This window comes from Anabrus simplex, chromosome 1 (assembly GCF_040414725.1).
Source record: "Anabrus simplex isolate iqAnaSimp1 chromosome 1, ASM4041472v1, whole genome shotgun sequence".
NCBI lineage: Eukaryota > Metazoa > Arthropoda > Insecta > Orthoptera > Tettigoniidae > Anabrus > Anabrus simplex.
In genome coordinates, this window is record NC_090265.1 from 104,544,951 (window position 1) to 104,564,207 (window position 19,257).

Here is a 19,257-nt window from a genome sequence, read left to right on the forward strand (position 1 = left end):
TGCGGAGAGGGATAAACACCGGACACTGTGCAGAGAGAGACGCAGCCATGACGTCGCCACTCGCTCAACCCGACTCGTCGGTCTCGTCTACATCGTCAGTAAAGACGTCATGGTGCTGCTCCAACATAGAAAACAATTTATGACCTCTTTTTATCATCCAACACAATGGTGCCCTTAATTGCTTCTTTGCAAACACTCTCAGATGACATTTAAAAAATATTTAACGCAAAGCAACGAAAGTAAGAAATACCTCGGCTAGCCGTAAAGCTTATGAAACGACGGAATGAAACAAATGTACCGGGCGAGTTGGCCGTGCGGTTAGGGGCGCGCAGCTGTGAACTTGCATTCGGGAGATAGTGAGGTGAAATTCCTTGAATATTTTGAAGGAAATACATTCTTGTATTGTTGGATATTTCGATAATGATGATGTTTGTTGTTTAAAAGGGCTAACAGCTAGGTTATCGGCCCCTGATGGTACGAGGTGAACGAAACGAAATTAAAACTTCAAAATGTATCCACTGACTAGAATCTAAACCGAATGGTGATGAAAAAATGATTGTGAGACGAAAACAATCAGTGGATTCAGTTTACAATGCTTCATTACTGGGATGATACCCATTATCTGGAGGGGTCCAAAATCCAGGTCACCGGCCCCTCATAATGGTACTCATCACTGGTAAAGCAGAACCATGGTGTACCTCCTATAGTGGTACTCATCACTGCTAAAGCAGAACCATAGTGTTCCTTCTATAGTGGTACTCATCACTGGTAAAGCAGAACCATAGTGTTCCTTCTATAGTGGTACTCATCACTGGTAAAGCAGAACCATAGTGTTCCTCCTATAGTGGTACTCATCACTGGTAAAGCAGAACCATAGTGTTCCTTCTATATTGGTACTCATCACTGGTGAAGCAGAACCATAGTGTTCCTCCTATATTGGTACTAATCAATGGTAAAGTAGACTCATGGTGTTCCTCACATAGTGGTACTCACCACTGGTAAAGCAGAACCATAGTGTTCCTCCTATAGTGGTACTCATCACTGGTAAAGCAGAACCATAGTGTTCCTCCTATATTGGTACTAATCAATGGTAAAGTAGACTCATGGTGTTCCTCACATAGTGGTACTCACCACTGGTAAAGCAGAACCATAGTGTTCCTCCTATAGTGGTACTCATCACTGGTAAAGCAGAACCATAGTGTTCCTTCTATAGTGGTACTCATCACTGGTAAAGCAGAACCATAGTGTTCCTCCTATAGTGGTACTCATCACTGGTAAAGCAGAACCATAGTGTTCCTCCTATAGTGGTACTCATCACTGGTAAAGCAGAACCATAGTGTTCCTTCTATAGTGGTACTCATCACTGGTAAAGCAGAACCATAGTGTTCCTTCTATAGTGGTACTCATCACTGGTAAAGCAGAACCATAGTGTTCCTCCTATAGTGGTACTCATCACTGGTAAAGCAGAACCATAGTGTTCCTTCTATAGTGGTACTCATCACTGGTAAAGCAGAACCATAGTGTTCCTCCTATAATGGTACTCATCACTGGTAAAGCAGAACCATAGTGTTCCTCCTATAGTGGTACTCATCACTGGTAAAGCAGAACCATAGTGTTCCTCCTATATTGGTACTAATCAATGGTAAAGTAGACTCATGGTGTTCCTCGCATGGTGGTACTAATCAAAGGTAATGTAGACTCATGGTATGTCACACACAATGGCACCACTCACAGGTACCACATACCTATGGTGTTTTGAACATAAGGGTACTACTTACAAGCAATGCAAACCCGTGGTGTTCCTCACATAGTGGGACTAATCACGGGCGGCGGTATTCCCGTAGTGAGTCTTACTTTGTGGAACTAATCACAGGCCACGTATACTCATGGTGTTGTTCACATAGTGGTACTAATCGTAGACAATGAAGACACATGGTGTATCACACATTATGACAACGCCCACCGGCAAAAAACCCATGGTGTTCCTCACATAATGGTACTTCTACTCTCAGGCAACACAGATCCATGGTTTTACTCACATAGTGGTACTAATCACGGGCGCCATCCAAATGTGTGGTATTTCTCACTTAATGTCACTAATCACATGCAATGTAGACCCATGGCATTTCTCATAAAGTGGTGCTACTCATAGGGGTACCGCAGACCCACTCTGAACAGAGTGGAACCTACCGGTGAAATACACACGGTGACCATTATCACAAACAACGCCCAGACCTGTAGTGTTTCTCGCATAATGGTACTGCTCCTATGTAACGTAGACCCATGGTTTTTCCTCGCAAGGTGGTATTAATCGGAGTAACGTCGGCCCATTGTGTTCCGCACATAATGGTAATAATTACAAGTATTCTCATGTCTCTAATTTTTTTTTTTTTTTGCTAGTTGCTTTACGTCGCACCGACACAGATAGGTCTTATGGCGACGATGGGACAGGAAAGGCCAGGAATGGGAAGAAAGCGGCCGTGACTTTAATTAAGGTACGGCCCCAGCATTTGCGTGGTGTGAAAATGGGAAACTACATCTTCAGGGCTGCCGACAGTGGGGTTCGAACCCACTATCTCTCGGATGCGAGCTCACAGCTGCGCGCTCCTGACCGCAAGGCCAACTCGCCCGGTCGGTTCTAATTTCATCATTCCTCGGTTGCCCCTTTTAGTCGCCTCTTACGACAGGCAGAGGATACCGTGGGTGTATTCTTCGTCTGCGTTTCCCACCCACAGGGGGTGTTGGACATTTCTGTAAATGGATCTCTTGTATAATGGTAGATACGTACATTCATTGAGGAAACTGATGACTTACATGGCCACTTAAATTGCAACGAGGAGCGTGATATGTGAGTGACATATGTCACTGACTTCTCATCAAGGTATCCGTAGTTCGAATTCCACACAGGCCACATGGAATCCGAAACGAAAATTTACGTCTCTGTGATTCGGTCTCCACGTAAACCTAGAGGTTCTCTGGCTATGAGCGTATGATTATGACATCAACAGTCATATAAAACTATAAGGTTGCGTTCGTGGAGCAGAGAAACATTAGCAAATTTGCGGAATCGTATTTGTTGTTAATAGACTTTATCTTATGCATATTTCTTGACGGAAGTAGTATTTTTGGATCTGTCTCTTGGCGCAGTCAAGAGCAAAATGTAGCTTCCACCGAAGTCTCAGTCTCACCCATGGCTGTGACAATATGGAAACTGCTGAGGGTATGGGTGGTGCTGAATTACGACATTCATAGAGATAGTGGGTTCGAACCCGACTGTCGGTAGCCCTGAAGATGGTTTTCCGTGGTTTCCCCATTTTTACACCAGGCAAATGCTGGGGCTGTACCTTAATTAAGGCCATGGCCGCTTCCTTCCCATTCCTAGGCCTTTCCTCTCCCATCGTCGCCGTAAGACCTATCTGTGTCGGAGCGATGTAAAGCAACTAGCAAAAATAAGTACTGAAAACTTTGGGCTGCGAAGACATGGGAGTAAGGAGACCAGATGCTCAACTGTGTGGTGTGTTTCGAGCTGTCAGTGGTGAGTTGGCGTGGAATGACATAAGTATAAGAATAACCTTGAGTGGAGCTTTAAAACTAGGAAAGGTCATAATATGAAGATAAAGTTAGAATTCAAGAGGAAAAATTGAGGCAAATATTAATTTATAGGACGAGGAGTAACGGACTGGAATAAATTATCAAGGGGCGCTTTCATGTTCGATAAATTTCCCACTTCATTGAAAATATTATATTGTAGGAATAGCTAGGTAAACCATTATAAATAATTGATAGGTAATCTACCACCTGAGGGCCCGCCCTAAATGCAAATCATTGATGATTGATTGACGATAAGCTGAATATTCGGAAAAAAGTAATGTTAGTAGTGTGTTCCTTAATCTAGAGACTGACTGCAATACGGTCTTCATTACTTTTTGCACTTCACGGCCCGAAACAATGTCACATAGGATATTGGTACACACACAAAGGATGCGTAACTTCTTCGTCGCTAACATACTCAATTTTAGGCTCTTACATGTGAAATCAATTCTATATTAGAGGTACTTACAGCCCGTCATTTAATCTAATTCTTCTTTGTATACGACATTCATCGTTCTGTTACCATGAGCACAAACGAAGTGTGATTTAACACGTTGGCTGCCGCCTGGCGCGCTTGTGCGTCATGTCTTGCCTGCGCTACATGCCATGTGCGTCATTGTAAATCATCCAGTTTTCCTTGTTTCTACTCGTAGGCACTGTGATTGTGCTTCCTTCTTCTGTAACGGCACACTCCTATTGAGGTTCCAGTTACGTGTTCGGGTTATTGGTTCGTGACCAGTTGGTTTCAAACATCGTGTAATAATGGATGCAAGTAGCAATGAAAATTCCACTGGTCGTTCAAATTCCAATACAAAGGTAAATGCAAAAAGTAAATCAGAGAGGAAACGACGTAAATTATACCAAATAGGGAAAAATGACTGACTTCATTAAATATTATTGCCCTCAGTTTCCTGAAAATCCTGCACTTTGCGTAGGGACTTGCTTTTATGATTTACTGCTAGTGATATACATGATTCTAATAACTACAATAATATTCACTACTGCATAGAAAGCAGTTCCTGAAAGACATTCTTGGCGTGAACGATTATTACATAACACTAACATCATTTGTTACAAAGCAATATAAATATGCTGTAATAACCGACACATCAGCGACACACATGCATTTAGGTTATTATATCGTTCTTCAGTACCGATTACTCACATCGATGAATTTGCATGTGCATGTGTAAAAAAAATCACTTGTAATGATAAACTTACCATCTATTACCTTCTAACCAATTTGTTTTTGCTAGTTGCTTTACGTCGCACCCACACAGATAGGTCTTATGGCGACGATGGGAGGGGAAAGGGCTAGGAGTGGGAAGGAAGCGGCCGTGACCTTAATTAAGGTACAGCCCCAGCATTTGCCTGGTGTGAAAATGGGAAACCACGGAAAACCATTTTCAGGGCTGCCGACAGTGGGGTTCGAACCTACTATCTCCCGAATACTGGATACTGGCCGCACTTAAGCGACTTCAGCTATCGAACTCGGTACCTTCTATCCAATAGAAAGGAAAACATATCGGCTCCTGGGTCGATTTATACGTTTGATTAAGGCTGCAGTGGGTGTGTTAATTTTACTAACAAGGGAGTATGAGACGTGCAGTTAGCCGGGTGAGAAACAGCTCGACTCGACGTCACGTCCTGCGACTCTCGGAGTCTGACCCTGTGACATTTTGATAATCATCGCCAAGCACGGAATGACGGGTAACTGCAAACGGAAACTAGCAGGCAACCTAAGTTATGTTACTGTCGTATGTGTGGAAGTGTGCGCTGCAGCTACTGAGTGTAGGGTTAGGAATGGTGGTTTGGTACTCGAAATGATATACTACCTAAACATTTCCCTGTAATATGGAGGAACCACATACAATTACTACACTCACAACGCCCGGTGTAGCGGTCCAGATTTGAACTCTAGGCCTCCCAACAGTACGGTGAATAAAGGCCTCAATATTTCACTAGGAAATGAAATATTATTATAATGTCACTTGCCCAGTTATATAGCGGAAAGTGCATACGAGTAAACAATTTTAGAAATTGATTTCCATTAATGTTGGTTCATTTGGACTGGGACGTTATTTGGAAGAGTAAATTCCCTGTTTGTCTTCCAATAAATCTCCCGTCCATTCAGGGATGTTGAAATATCACACAATTCGCGGCCTTATTTCAAAAGCCTTTCGCGATAACGGATGAAGAACTGAACAGCTTAGACGAAAATGGTGGCACGAGAAGAGTAGTTATTCTAGCCATCGATAATCAGAGAGATCGTTCTGTAATATTTGATCCAACGGTACGTATAGAATCAGGCGAACGACAGCCGCACGATGTGCACTCTGAGAAGCAGACAATCTAGTTCCAGTTTCCATTCAGAAATATCATGTGAACTCCGTCGCCGTTTACGGATTGTTAATGGGTGCAAGAGGTACCATACCGGGGATGATGGCCGAGTTATGTAAGAGGTTTACCCTCAAAGAAAGCTACATAGCTACGACTGCCAAGGCGGCTGTGTGTGCGATCGTGCTTCTTTTAAGGAACCATTTATATTAAAAAGCACACAAATTTTACAATACTATGTATTATGGCAAACCCGTTGAAGGTCAGTTTGATAAGTAAAGGTTTCATATATGTATTGACTTGAAGACCTAAATATGAAATTTGATTAAAATACATTCTGTATTTTTTCAGTTAAAAGATATCTGCTCTATGTGCAACAGCTTTTGGGCTATGTCGAATAGGACTTAGATTGTAAAACATTCCGTTAATGACAGCTCTCTATCGAAAAAATGTATATAGAAACAGTTTTCCATTAAGTTCGGTCATTTCAATTAAGGTTGGTCATGTATATTTATGGGAGAGTAAAATCAGTTTCGATCTTCGAATAAACCCCAGACCATTCATGGATTTCGAAATGATATTGACCGCAAAATCTTTCTGAGGCTATGTGGATTCCAAATACGAAGTTTTATTGAAATATATCGAGTAGTTTTACAGTTATAAGAACTCAAACAGACAGCAAAGCTAAAATAGGTGTGGATGGTCATTATTACACCAGAAACAGATAATTATAAGAAAACTTCGCCAAATATTCAATTTGCAGACACAAGTTCATTTTGATTGTACTTAGGACTGGTACCTTCTTATGAAAATATTCAACGGGAAACCTTACTAAAAATGCCACCAACTCATTTTTAAAATTTTTATGGCTGGTTCCTATCCGCTTAATCCCGGTCAGTCATATTATGTGGTTTTGAAGACTGAAGGGAATGACCAAGGCAATAATTGATGTACCGATCATTGAACAATATCGCTAAGTGAATAGCTACACATTACAGTTTTGACAACGCAGTACTTTATTTGCTCAAGTATTATGAGTGCAGTTTAGAATAATAATTATCCTCATTCCACTAAATGAAACGAGTAGCCGTTAAATTAAACGGTAAAATATCCATTTTACATGCATATTAATTCCATTGATTACTTGTTAGCTGTGCAGGCTTGGTTTAAACCAAACATATTTTGTATCCAGGCTGTGTGGTCGATAGCCCTACTGCAAGCTCAACAAGGTTCCTGTAACGGCAGTCATATCCCTTACGAATAATATTACGTAAATGGTGATCAGAGAGAATAAATTATCCTGCAGCTGCATTTAGCTGCCAGCAGTATCGAATGCCAGGTGAATTATTAAAGTATACGGGGAATCAAGTCCATTGATTAAGCTGCATGTAAAAATGGGAATATGCAAACAGAATACATTTTGAGGCTAGGATTTGTTACGATGCTAATTAGTATGCTACAGATCTGCAGCTTAGATTTCAGTCTTTAACAAGGGACGGAAGAGGATCAAATATGAATGTAAGTCAATGGATTTCAAATTCGTAATACTTTAGTTATAAGACAGGTAAGTAATTGTTATTGTTCGGCTCCTTGGCTGAAAAGTAAGAGTACTGGTCTTCGGTTCAGAAGAGCCTCGAGTTCGATTTCTGACCCCGTTAAAAAGTTTGAACTGCATATGCTTAATGCCATTATCTCGGGAACTGGGTACTTTTATTCGTCATTTTACACTTCTCTTCATATACACACAACACACCACATAAACAATAATCATGGAAACATGGAGTAGCGAATACATCCCTCCACGCAAGGTTGGCATCAGGAAGGGCATCCGGCCGTATAAATGGACAAAATCCACATGAAGTGCTACCACAATAAATTGAGAAAATATTCAAGAATACTAAAGGGAAAAAGAAAGATAATAAAGTTCGGCTGGTAATTTCTACTAGTCGAGAACGAATTTGCACTGAATGCGACTTTAGAAAACTCTACCTTACAGTACCGGTCAGAAGTTTAGGACCACGTAAAGAAATCACGAAATGTCATCTAGAACAAACATTGTGCCACGAGATATCTTTAATTTTCTTTCTGAGCTCTCACATCTAATCGGATATATGTCACCTGATTTCATTGAGTTAGTCGAAATAATGTGGAAGTTATGAATTTTTAACTCTTGGACGGTCACAACAAAAGATCAGAAATGTTGGTTATATAATGTACTGTACACTCGAATTGGTTGCAAGTATCACCGTCAAGAATTTTTGTAGACTTAGTGATAGGTGGGGCCATTTTAGTATAAATATAAAACTTCCGAAAATATGCGGCACCTCTTTTCTGGCGTGTTTTATTTTTTTCGAACCAGGGCCAAAATGGTTGATTTTTCTTTGCCTTTGTCATGTATGGCCCAAGGCCTCAGGACGAGCTATCGGCATGAAACTTATCTGCCCTGATAGTTCCATTTGCACTTTGTGGATGGCAACCAAGGACACATTTCTGATGACGATAGCTCACACTGACACCTATGACAAGAACAAGGAAAAACTGACCATTTTAGAGCTGATTTGAAACAAAAAATAAAAGCACAAAAGTCGGTGCCGCATTTTTTCGGAATTTTTCTATTTATACCAAAATGACCCCCAACTATTGCTAAGTTTGTAAAAGAATCTTGTTGGTGATACTTGAAGCCGATTAGAGTATATAGTACATAATATTTACAAAAATGTTGACTTTCTGACGTGACCTTCCAACAGTAAAAATTGTATAACATATACACTACTTGGAGTAAATCACTGAAATCATGCGACGTATATCATATTAGATGCGAGAGCGCAGGAAAAAGATACAGAGGTCTAGTAGCAAAATTTTAGGTTGTAGATGAAACCATGATTTTTTAATGTGGTCCTAAACTTTTGACCGGTACTGTACTCAGGAATGCACAAAACAATTTTCCTCTCCCGTATCATGCGTGATAAAATATTTTGTTATGCTGATGTTTCATTAGATAATATCATTGAATACGTCAAGTTCCAGTACTCTTTTGTTTATTTCCTTGCGACTGAAGAAATCATAACTGACACTTTAAAATTTGCGTATTATTTGAAGAAAGTTTTTCAGATGAAATGTAAGAATCAGAGCTACACGCGAGTTCATACTAGGCCTACCAAAAGAACAACCAAACCAAACCGCATGGAGCAATAGCCCCGAAGCGATATCTCGTTATGTCGAAAGAAGTTTCCTATTTATATTGATAGATAAAGTTAATGACTTTAAGACCTGAATAGCCAGACTGTAATCATTACCATTATATTAATAATCTACTCCCACTTCATGACGACAAATATATTACTAAACAATTGTTACATAATACTGCAGTAGAGACTCAAATGATGGTCCCTAAAGCAGAAAGATGGCAAGCGCTTCCCTAGCAAGACATGCCAACTACAATCACGCGACCTTCTGACGTGATTGGCTGAAGGAAATCCCACTTAACGCATACTCCTCCTGCTACCAAGGCTAGGAAGTGTAGGAGTAGCGTCAAAACATTGGCATTCGCTATTTATAAAGAGACAACTGTTACTTTTTTTTCCCGCTTTGCGATAGCATCATACGGTTTACTGTAGAATGTTTATCAACAGGTGATGTGGTGAGGCAGAGAAAAGATGGAAGACGATCACACCTGATTATGGTGGTGATTTCCGTTTAAAGAGTAAAATAGTAAATCATCCCGTCCAAAAACTAATTAGAGTAATATATAGTAGCGTTCCTTCCCTTAAAAGAACGCTTGCTTTTTTTGCTATTTGTTTTACGTCGCACCGACACAGATAGGTCTTATGGCGACGATGGGACAGGAAAGTCCTAGGAATGGGAGGGAAGCGGCCGTGGCCTTAATTGAGGTACAACCCCAGCATTTGCCTAGTGTGAAAATGGGTAACCACGAAAAACCATCTTCAGGGCTGCCGACAGTGGGGTTCGAACCCACTATTTCCTGGATTCTAGCTCACAGCTGCGCGCTCCTAACCACACGGCCAACTCGCCCGGTAAAACAGACAGGCTTTATGGCGACGAAGGGATAGGAAAGGTCTAGGAGTGGGAAGGAAGCGGCCGTGGCCTTAATTAAGGTACAGCCCCAGCATTTACCTGGTGTGAAAATGGGAAAATGAAGAAAACCGTTTTCAGGACTGCCGACAGTGGGGTTCGAACCCACTATCTCCCGGATGCAAGCTCACAGCCACGCGCCCCTAACCGCACGGCCAACTCGCCCGGTTTAAAAGAATGAATGGATCAGTAAAAGTTAGAGAAGTGTCATGATGGGCATGAATATAAAATACTTACTAGGCCTCGCAAGCCTAATACTATCGAGACTGAAAGAGAATATCGATGGCTTACTTCTAAAATCTCGTATGTCCCAATGCACTAACTATCCATTATATTCCATAAGACTGGTCACGCTTCCCAGCCACGTGTGATAAGCGGCCCATCAGAACAATTTTCGTTGCGTTCATTTTTTCTAGGGTTATGTGTAAAGGAAAATGAACCGTGAATACATTATCCTTTTGGGGTGCGTAAATTCGCTTGCAGACAACATCCCTACAATACGGTACGGTAAGGTATATTTTCCTTTACACATTATCACAGGAAAATGAACACAACGAAAGTTATTCTGATGGGCTGCGTATAAATATGTGGCTGGAAGGCGAGACCAGTCTGAAGGAATATAAAGGGTAGAAAGAGCAATGGGACATACAAGGTTTTAGAAGTAAGCCATCGATATGTGTTGACCAATGGAAGCCGGATAGGGAAGATGGAAGTGAGAAGCCTTCCAAAAGTAAGTGGGATCAATGGTAAACTTAGATAGGGGTCTCGCGGTTGCCTATCCACACTCCGAACATTCTTCGGAGTTCCCCATCCAGCCGCATATTACTACCGACAAAAGATGCCATAGATGCATTATAATGTCGTTGAGCCTGTAAAAACCGCTAACATTTCAGGTCAGAACTTTGCCCGGGAAGGCTCTGTCATCTGAGGCAGAGGTATTCAAATTGTTGGTTCGTGTACCCCCAAAATCCAATTGTTTTGCCTTCGTACCACCGAAGTCAGAGTATATTGCGATTATACCAAAATAACAAATGATTGTTGCTGAATTCCAAATAATATTATCTATAATCGTCATCATCATCATCATCATCTGGCACTGAGGCATGAAATAGTTATCGTTATAGTTATCTGAGGTCGCATGCCCTTCCGGACAGCACGGGATTTTCAACTGAAAGTCCCAACATTGCAACACCAGAAATCAAACCGCGATCGCCAGAATGATTAGCAAGCAGCTGAGATGCTACACCACCCTGCTCCCCAATAATAATAATAATAATAATAATTGTTACCGAGTTTTTGCGGTAGTTAGAGGTGAAAGAAGGTGCGGGGTGGTGAACAGGTCTCAAGCTACGAAAGTAAAATTAATTTAAAATTTAACAAGGTTATATCTTCTTTTCAAACTAAGGAAATAACAAGCATGGCAGGTACAGAGTAGCAAGTCAACAAAATGTAGTTACACAATTTACTGGATTTGGGCTTCGCGCCCCGACTTCACAATGCTTGGGCAATCAGCCCAACCTTACTTCAAAATAAGTTTTAACAGAGGGGCAGAAAACCCCATTCATGCTCAGGAGCACTTGCTCCAAATTACACAGAAAAGCCTCCTCGAGGCATACAACACTCAATTTTCAAGAAAGAGCCACTCGCTCTCAAACTTTAAGCCTCTGAAAGGCCACACCAAACTCCAACTTCAAGTTGTCCTCTCAGGACATAGACACAGGGGTAAAATACCCAACCTACTGAGGTCTATTAAGTGAGAAGATTAATTACATGACCTCTGAAATAACAATTTGAGAGGAGGCGAACTTGCGCTCCTAATAATCTTTGTTTAAAACCTACTTGGCACTAGGCCGTTAATACAAGGGCTAATCCCATACTAAAGAGGTGACTTAAGAAAGAAACAATTTACATTACGTTAAAGAAGAATACGTTGAGAAAAATAAGTTCACCTCAAAACAATATGAGTGGGAGCTCGAGAGGGTTAAGCACTCTCTATCCCGATATGTAGTTTAAAGAGAATAGATACCAAAGGTCTTTACATTTTAAGGAAGGTTACATTATGGAAAAACTTCGGACCCGCCCCGAGAGTTAAACTGCTGAGCTAGCAAAGAAAGAAGTTATTAATCGGCCATTACCTTGTTGTTGACCGGTGCCGAAGAAAGAGGCGCTACCCGCCCCCTGCTATGTACTTTACACACTGAGAGATGGTACAGAAGTGGCGCAGAGACCCAAAAATCAGCAGTTTATATACTCTCGCGGAAAGTTCGAGGCGTTTTAGGGAAGAAAACACCCGCCCACAATCACTTTATTGGGTAGGGTACAGCAACATATTCAAGTTGGGGGAAGATACATCAGATTGGTCAGAAATTAATTAAAGAAATTCGGGATTGGCTAAATACAAAACAAGGGGAAAGAGAGGGGTATACAGCCAACTTAAACAATGACTGAAAGAAATTTAGCAAAGAACAAACTTTTGAAATTAAATTTTCTCCAAAAAAAAAAAAAAACAGTTCTTTCACTCCGCACTAGGGTGCACTATTGTTGATCTTCAGTAGTGTCCTCTAGAAGAGAAAGTTCACACTTCTTACTACAAGCAAAACAAAAATACGTCGAAAATGACACAGTTCAAAAACTCCAAAATTTCCACGTAGTGACATCTTCTGAGAAACTTAAAAATTAATACCGTCAATAAAGTTCAGACTTCCTCCAGCAGAGGAGTTTCAACTGGCGCAAATTTTAAATTAGCGGCGTGGAGGTGTACCACCCGGTACAGACCTCCCCCCCCAAAAGTTCCTCCAGGGGTGACACATGAAATTTGTTTGAAAGCAAGGTCCAAGTTTTGATGTTGATATGGAGATTAATTGCAGAAGTATTTATAAGATTTTCTTAATTTGGTTTGATTCAGTTTCAAAATTTTTGTAGTTACTGGTGAAGTAAAATCTTTATGTTTGTAGAGGTTGAATTCAGAAGGAAGACTTTAGTTTTTAAAGTTGGGGAAAATTTTCTAAGTCCACCAAATAGTGCCGTAGAATACCCAAGAAAAGGTAGTAAAGTTGAACTGGAATGTCCATATAGCTGGATATGTACTTCAAACGTTGATGATTTTAACGGCCAGACCAGCCGCCACTGCTTGCGTTCAGAGGAGGCCGCCCGGGCCCCTCAAGTACCCTGAGATACCGCTCGCCCGCACTATGAGGGGAGCCGAGGTGTTGAAGCACGCCGCGCCCGCGGTGAACAAATACAGGCTGCGGGCCAGCAGCAGGTCGTGCGCCGCACATCAGCCTTGGCCGGGAGGAGAGCTCCGGCTCGCCGTGCACATGTCGTCCTCGCTGGGATCGAGGGGGCCCTTCCTCTACCCCAGTCGCGGCACAGTGCCGCGCGGCTGCGGGGGCACTGAAACATGAAAGTTAAGCGGCAGAATTTCTGTTGGACCAGAATAATAGTAGGGTACATTCATTGTGGAGAGGTTGAGGGGCCAGCAGCGTGCAGCAATTCATTTCAGAAGCGAGCCACTGTGTGTAGTGGAGCAGGAGACGGGAGCGTGGTAATGGCCGTGGCAAGGACAGGATGGCAGTTTAACGGTTCGGGGCAGGTTTTACAAAAATGCTTACATATAAAACAAAATATTATAGAAGGGGCAGAAAGCCTTAAAAGTGAAACTCAAAAAAAAATATAACCTTCATATTCCTTTTAAATTATATGAAGCAAGTTAACACAAAATTTACACTGGTTTCACCTGTGACAGATGAACCCTAAATATCCTCTCGGTGGCTGGATTACTCAATAACAACGTAACCGGCGTAAGGAAATCGAGAATGACACACGGCGCATGAAATCTGGGGGCAAGCTTGCCCGCGGGAACAAAATTCTTGACCATTACCTGGTCACCTACCTTCAAATGGGTGGGTCTCCGTCCACGATCATACCTTTCCCTAACCTTTTCATGAGAGACTTTAAGATTGGCTTTAGCCTTCTTCCAAAGATCTTTAATATTATCCGGATCTATTGTCTCGGGTAGAATGTCACTCAGAGACCAGAGGTTAGAGAGCGGCGTGTTGGGAACGAACTTGAACATCAAAGAAGCTGGAGTAAACTTGTGAGATTCATGAACCGCCGAATTCAAAGCAAAAGCTAACCAATGCAGGGACGTGTCCCACCTGGAATGATCTTCATGATGATAGGCAATAAGCGCGGACCTGAGATTACGGTTAACCCGTTCAGCCAGAGATGGTTGAGGGTAATAAGCAGAAGTAGTTACATGAGAGATGGACAAGTCGAAACAGAATTTACGAAAAAGATTTGATGTGAACGCCTTAGCATTATCAGACACAATATATTGGCACGGACCAAAAGAAGCAAAAATAGAATTTAGGCAAGTAATGGTGGACTGAGCGGTAGCCAGCTTAGTCGGAAATAACCAGGAAAATCTTGTAAAACCATCTACGCATACAAAGATGAACTTGTTGGCATTTCCCTTTGACTGGGGGAAGGGTCCTACATAATCAATATACAGGCGTTCCATGGGGCGCGACGCTTGATGTGAAGACAAAAGGCCTACCTTGGTGGACATGGTGGGTTTACTGAGCAAACAAGATTTACAAGCTTTTACAAGTTCACGGATTTCACCGTCCATACCCTTCCAGATGAACCTTTCACGAATCTTTTCACGAGTTTTAAAGATTCCAAGATGCCCTCCTAATGGGGTCTCATGATTGTACTTGAAGATCATAGGCACAAGAACAGCTGGAACGACAACCTTCATCATCTTATCATGCCTCGAAGGGCAACATAGAACACCATTCCTCAGAACATAAGGGACAACATGTTCCCCAGAAGAAAGGGTTTCCATTATCGGAGCCAGAGTCGGATCTTCACGTTGGTATTTCTCGATATCCCTAAAGAGCATGGGAGCATCTGTTAAGATGGCATTAACATCAGATAGTATGGACTCGGGAGGTGATGAACTGTCGACCGGTTCATGGGTCTCGAGATCGTTGGAAAACATACGGCTGAGTCCATCAGCGACAACATTTTCGGTACCTCGGATATGCCTGACATCAAATTGGAAGGCAGAAATACGGATGGCCCAACGGGCTATACGACCAGTACGACGCGGCCTACCTAAGACCCAGCTTAAGGCTTGATTATCTGTCTCCAGGTCGAATTTGACATGTTCCAGATAGAGACGGAACTTTTCTAAGGCGAATAAAACTGCCAAACCTTCGAGCTCATAGATGGAATACTTGGCTTCTTGAGCCGACAAGGTCCTAGATGCATAGGCGATGGGTCGCCTCCCTAGTTCAGTCTCTTGAAGAAGGACTGCAGCTACTGCTGACGACGACGCGTCGGTTTGGACGATGAATTTCTTAGAGAAATCAGGCATAGCAAGGACAGGGGCATTACAGAGAGCTAATTTCAGATCTTCAAAAGCGGCTTGTTGAGAAGGTCCCCACTCGAATTTGATGCCTTTCCTACGAAGAAGGTTCAAGGGCGCCGCTCTATTAGCGAAGTTAGGAATAAACTTCCTGAAGAAATTCACCATACCAATGAACCTGGCGATACCTTTGATGTCCTTGGGAGGTTTAAAATCACGGATGGCCTGTGTTCTAGAATGATCGACTGCAACACCATCAGGTGACACAATATGCCCTAGGAATGACATAGAGGGCTTAGCAAAGGCAACCTTGGACAACTTGACAGTTAACCCAGCCTTACGAAGGCGATCGAGAACTTCTCGCAGATGATCTAGATGTTCTTCAAAAGTCTCTGAAAATACGACGACATCATCCAAGTAGTGGTACAAGTACTCAAATTAGATGTCGGAGAAGACCCTATCTAGCAGCCTAGTGAGTACAGCTGCTCCCGTGGGGAGCCCGAAAGGCACGCGGTTGTATTCGTATAAATTCCAGTCCGTGGCAAACGCTGTAAGATGTTTAGACTCCTCCGCAAGGGGAATTTGATTGTAGGCTTGATTCAAATCCAAGATGGTGAAGAACTTGGCCTTACGGAACCATGAAAAACAAGAATGAAGGTCGGGAAGGGCCACAGATTGTAACACCACCTTCCGATTGAGAGCCCTATAATCAATGACAGGCCTGAAGCCTCCTTGGGGTTTCGGAACTAGAAAAATAGGTGACGAATACGCCGACTTAGAGGGCCTAATAATACCATCCTTCAACATCTGATCGATGATTTCTTTCAGAGCCTTCATTTTAGGTGGAGATAGCCTATAAGGTGGAAAACGGACAGGAATCGAATCCGTGACCTCAATTTAGTATTCGATAAGGTCAGTAACACCAAGAGTATCAGAGAACACCTCTGGAAATGACTGACATAATTTACGAATACTATCAGCCTGCTCCTCAGGTAGATGTCTAAGGTCTAACAACATCTCATCCTGGGTAGGCGAAATAGATGAACATGATACAGAATTACACTTTAACAAGGGAATTTTACAATTGGAAGTAAATTTGAATGTGCACGACTTACTCTGAAGATCGAGCACAAGACCAGTGTGAGAAATGAAGTCAGCTCCCAATATGATGGGGCAAGACAGGTGCTTAGCCACAAACAATTTGATTTTCCAAGTAAATTTAAAAATACGAATTTTGGCATTTACAGAACCTAGGATTTCTAATGGAGATGAATTAGCCGAAACATATTGAACAGGAGAAGAGACATAGTCAGGTAGTTTACAAACAGATTGCAATTTTGAATACCATTGGTCCGAAATAATTGAACAAACACTGCCTGAATCTAATAGAGCTGTTATAGGCTCGTTATTTAACTCAATCTTAAGGAAAGGAACAGGTGCGGGGGTATCTGCCGCAATCCTAAGACACTCTTTGGGGCATTCAAAAGATGAATTTGACGACTGAACGTTCCCTGAATTTACGACCTTTTTGCCAGGGGCTGAGTCTTGGGAAGCAGAATTAGTCGACACAGCCGAAGCCGCTAGTCACTTGGTATTATTGGCATTGGTGGGATTTGCTCCAGAGGTTGAGCAGGAGGGGGTGCTATTCGAATTGGGACAATTCTTGGCGATATGTGAGAAAGCCCCACATTTAAAACATCCTTGTGATGAGCCAGCTCCATTATTTGCCCTACTAGCTTTGATCAATGGACACTTATTGCGAAGGTGGTCAGGCGACCCGCAAGCATAACATTTACGGGGTGTGACTGGTCGGCGAGGTGGAGGCCGAGGATTACTAAACGAAGGAGGGGGTTCTTTCGCGACACGCAAAGAATCGGCGTATCTAACTCCTTCCGCTGAGACGGCCAATGCTTCAAGTTCAGAGAAGGTTTGCTGGCACGCCGCGAAACACAAATATGACCTATAGGATGGTGAAATTCCTTCTACAATAGCCTGTACAATCTGCTCTTCAGGAAAATGAAGAGCAAACACCCTAGTATAAAATTTAATGTCTTGGATAAAGTCTGCCAAGTTTTCATCCAAACGCTGTACACGATAATAGTACTTCTGAATAAGGGAGGACCTGGCCCTAGCCGGGATGAAGTTAGCTAGCAAGTGGGCGTGGAAATCCTCAATAGATGATTGCTCGGCAATGGCTCTTACGATTTTGTCTGAGAGAATACCAATAGCATAGGGATAGATGATTTGCAAAATCTGACATGGGGAAAGAGAAAACACAAGGGCATGATCCTGAAATTCAACTAAAAATCTTAAAAATGAAATTACGTCACTGGTGGTATTAAAGGAAAACTTAGAGATACCTCTGAGCAACATTGCCAATGGATGAGGCAAGCTGCTAAACCCGGGTGACATAGTAGGTAAAGGTTTCAGTGGCAAGGAAGTTAATTCCGAACGTATATTATTCAACGATGCACGGCGTTCAGACTCGTTGTCAAATGGGGCAGAGATAGTTTGAGCAGCAATGGTTATCCTATTGACTTCTCCCTTAGGAGGCTCTTCCTCGCTACCTACATTCATCGTGGTGGGTTGATCAATTTTGGGAGGAAATTCCCCAGTTAACAATTGAGTGACCTTGCTAGATAATTCAGAAATACTCTCAAGCAACGTACTAGCTTCCTTCCTCTGAACGTCATTCAACTTCAGAGACAACAGATCGTTAACCCTATTTGAAAAATGATATAGCCTGGCTTGCACACGCTTAATTTGATTAGGAGAAGGATCATTTTCATCAAAAAAACTAACTACCGATGCTAGCCCAGTAGTATTCTCGGTGATCGTGGAAAGAGAGTCATCAATTTCTTTTTCTCCCAAGTTGGGGATGGAAATAGGCAAATCAAGGGACTCTCTAAGCTTGTTGGTGTCTATCGCAACCGTGCCTCCAGATTGCACATTTCTGATAGTTAACTCATAGATCAACTCCTCCTTGCGCAAGTAGTTAAGATGGAGAACATCGCGAGGGCCGGGCATGATGACAGAACAATTTTGAAACAGGAAAGATAAAAATTTCCAGCAACTGAGAAAATTGTTAGAGTTTGAATCAAAGCAATGTTTAGCCGTCAAAAGGGGCTAAATTGAGACCCACATAACTACGCTCTGCTACCACTTGTTACCGAGTTTTTGCGGTAGTTAGAGGTGAAAGAAGGTGCGGGGTGGTGAACAGGTCTCAAGCTACGAAAGTAAAATTAATTTAAAATTTAACAAGGTTATATTTTCTTTTCAAACTAAGGAAATAACAAGCATGGCAGGTACAGAGTAGCAAGTCAACAAAATGTAGTTACACAATTTACTGGATTTGGGCTTCGCGCCCCGACTTCACAATGCTTGGGCAATCAGCCCAACCTTACTTCAAAATAAGTTTTAACAGAGGGGCAGAAAACCCCATTCATGCTCAGGAGCACTTGCTCCAAATTACACAGAAAAGCCTCCTCGAGGCATACAACACTCAATTTTCAAGAAAGAGCCACTCGCTCTCAAACTTTAAGCCTCTGAAAGGCCACACCAAACTCCAACTTCAAGTTGTCCTCTCAGGACATAGACACAGGGGTAAAATACCCAACCTACTGAGGTCTATTAAGTGAGAAGATTAATTACATGACCTCTGAAATAACAATTTGAGAGGAGACGAACTTGCGCTCCTAATAATCTTTGTTTAAAACCTACTTGGCACTAGGCCGTTAATACAAGGGCTAATCCCATACTAAAGAGGTGACTTAAGAAAGAAACAATTTACATTACGTTAAAGAAGAATACGTTGAGAAAAATAAGTTCACCTCAAAACAATATGAGTGGGAGCTCGAGAGGGT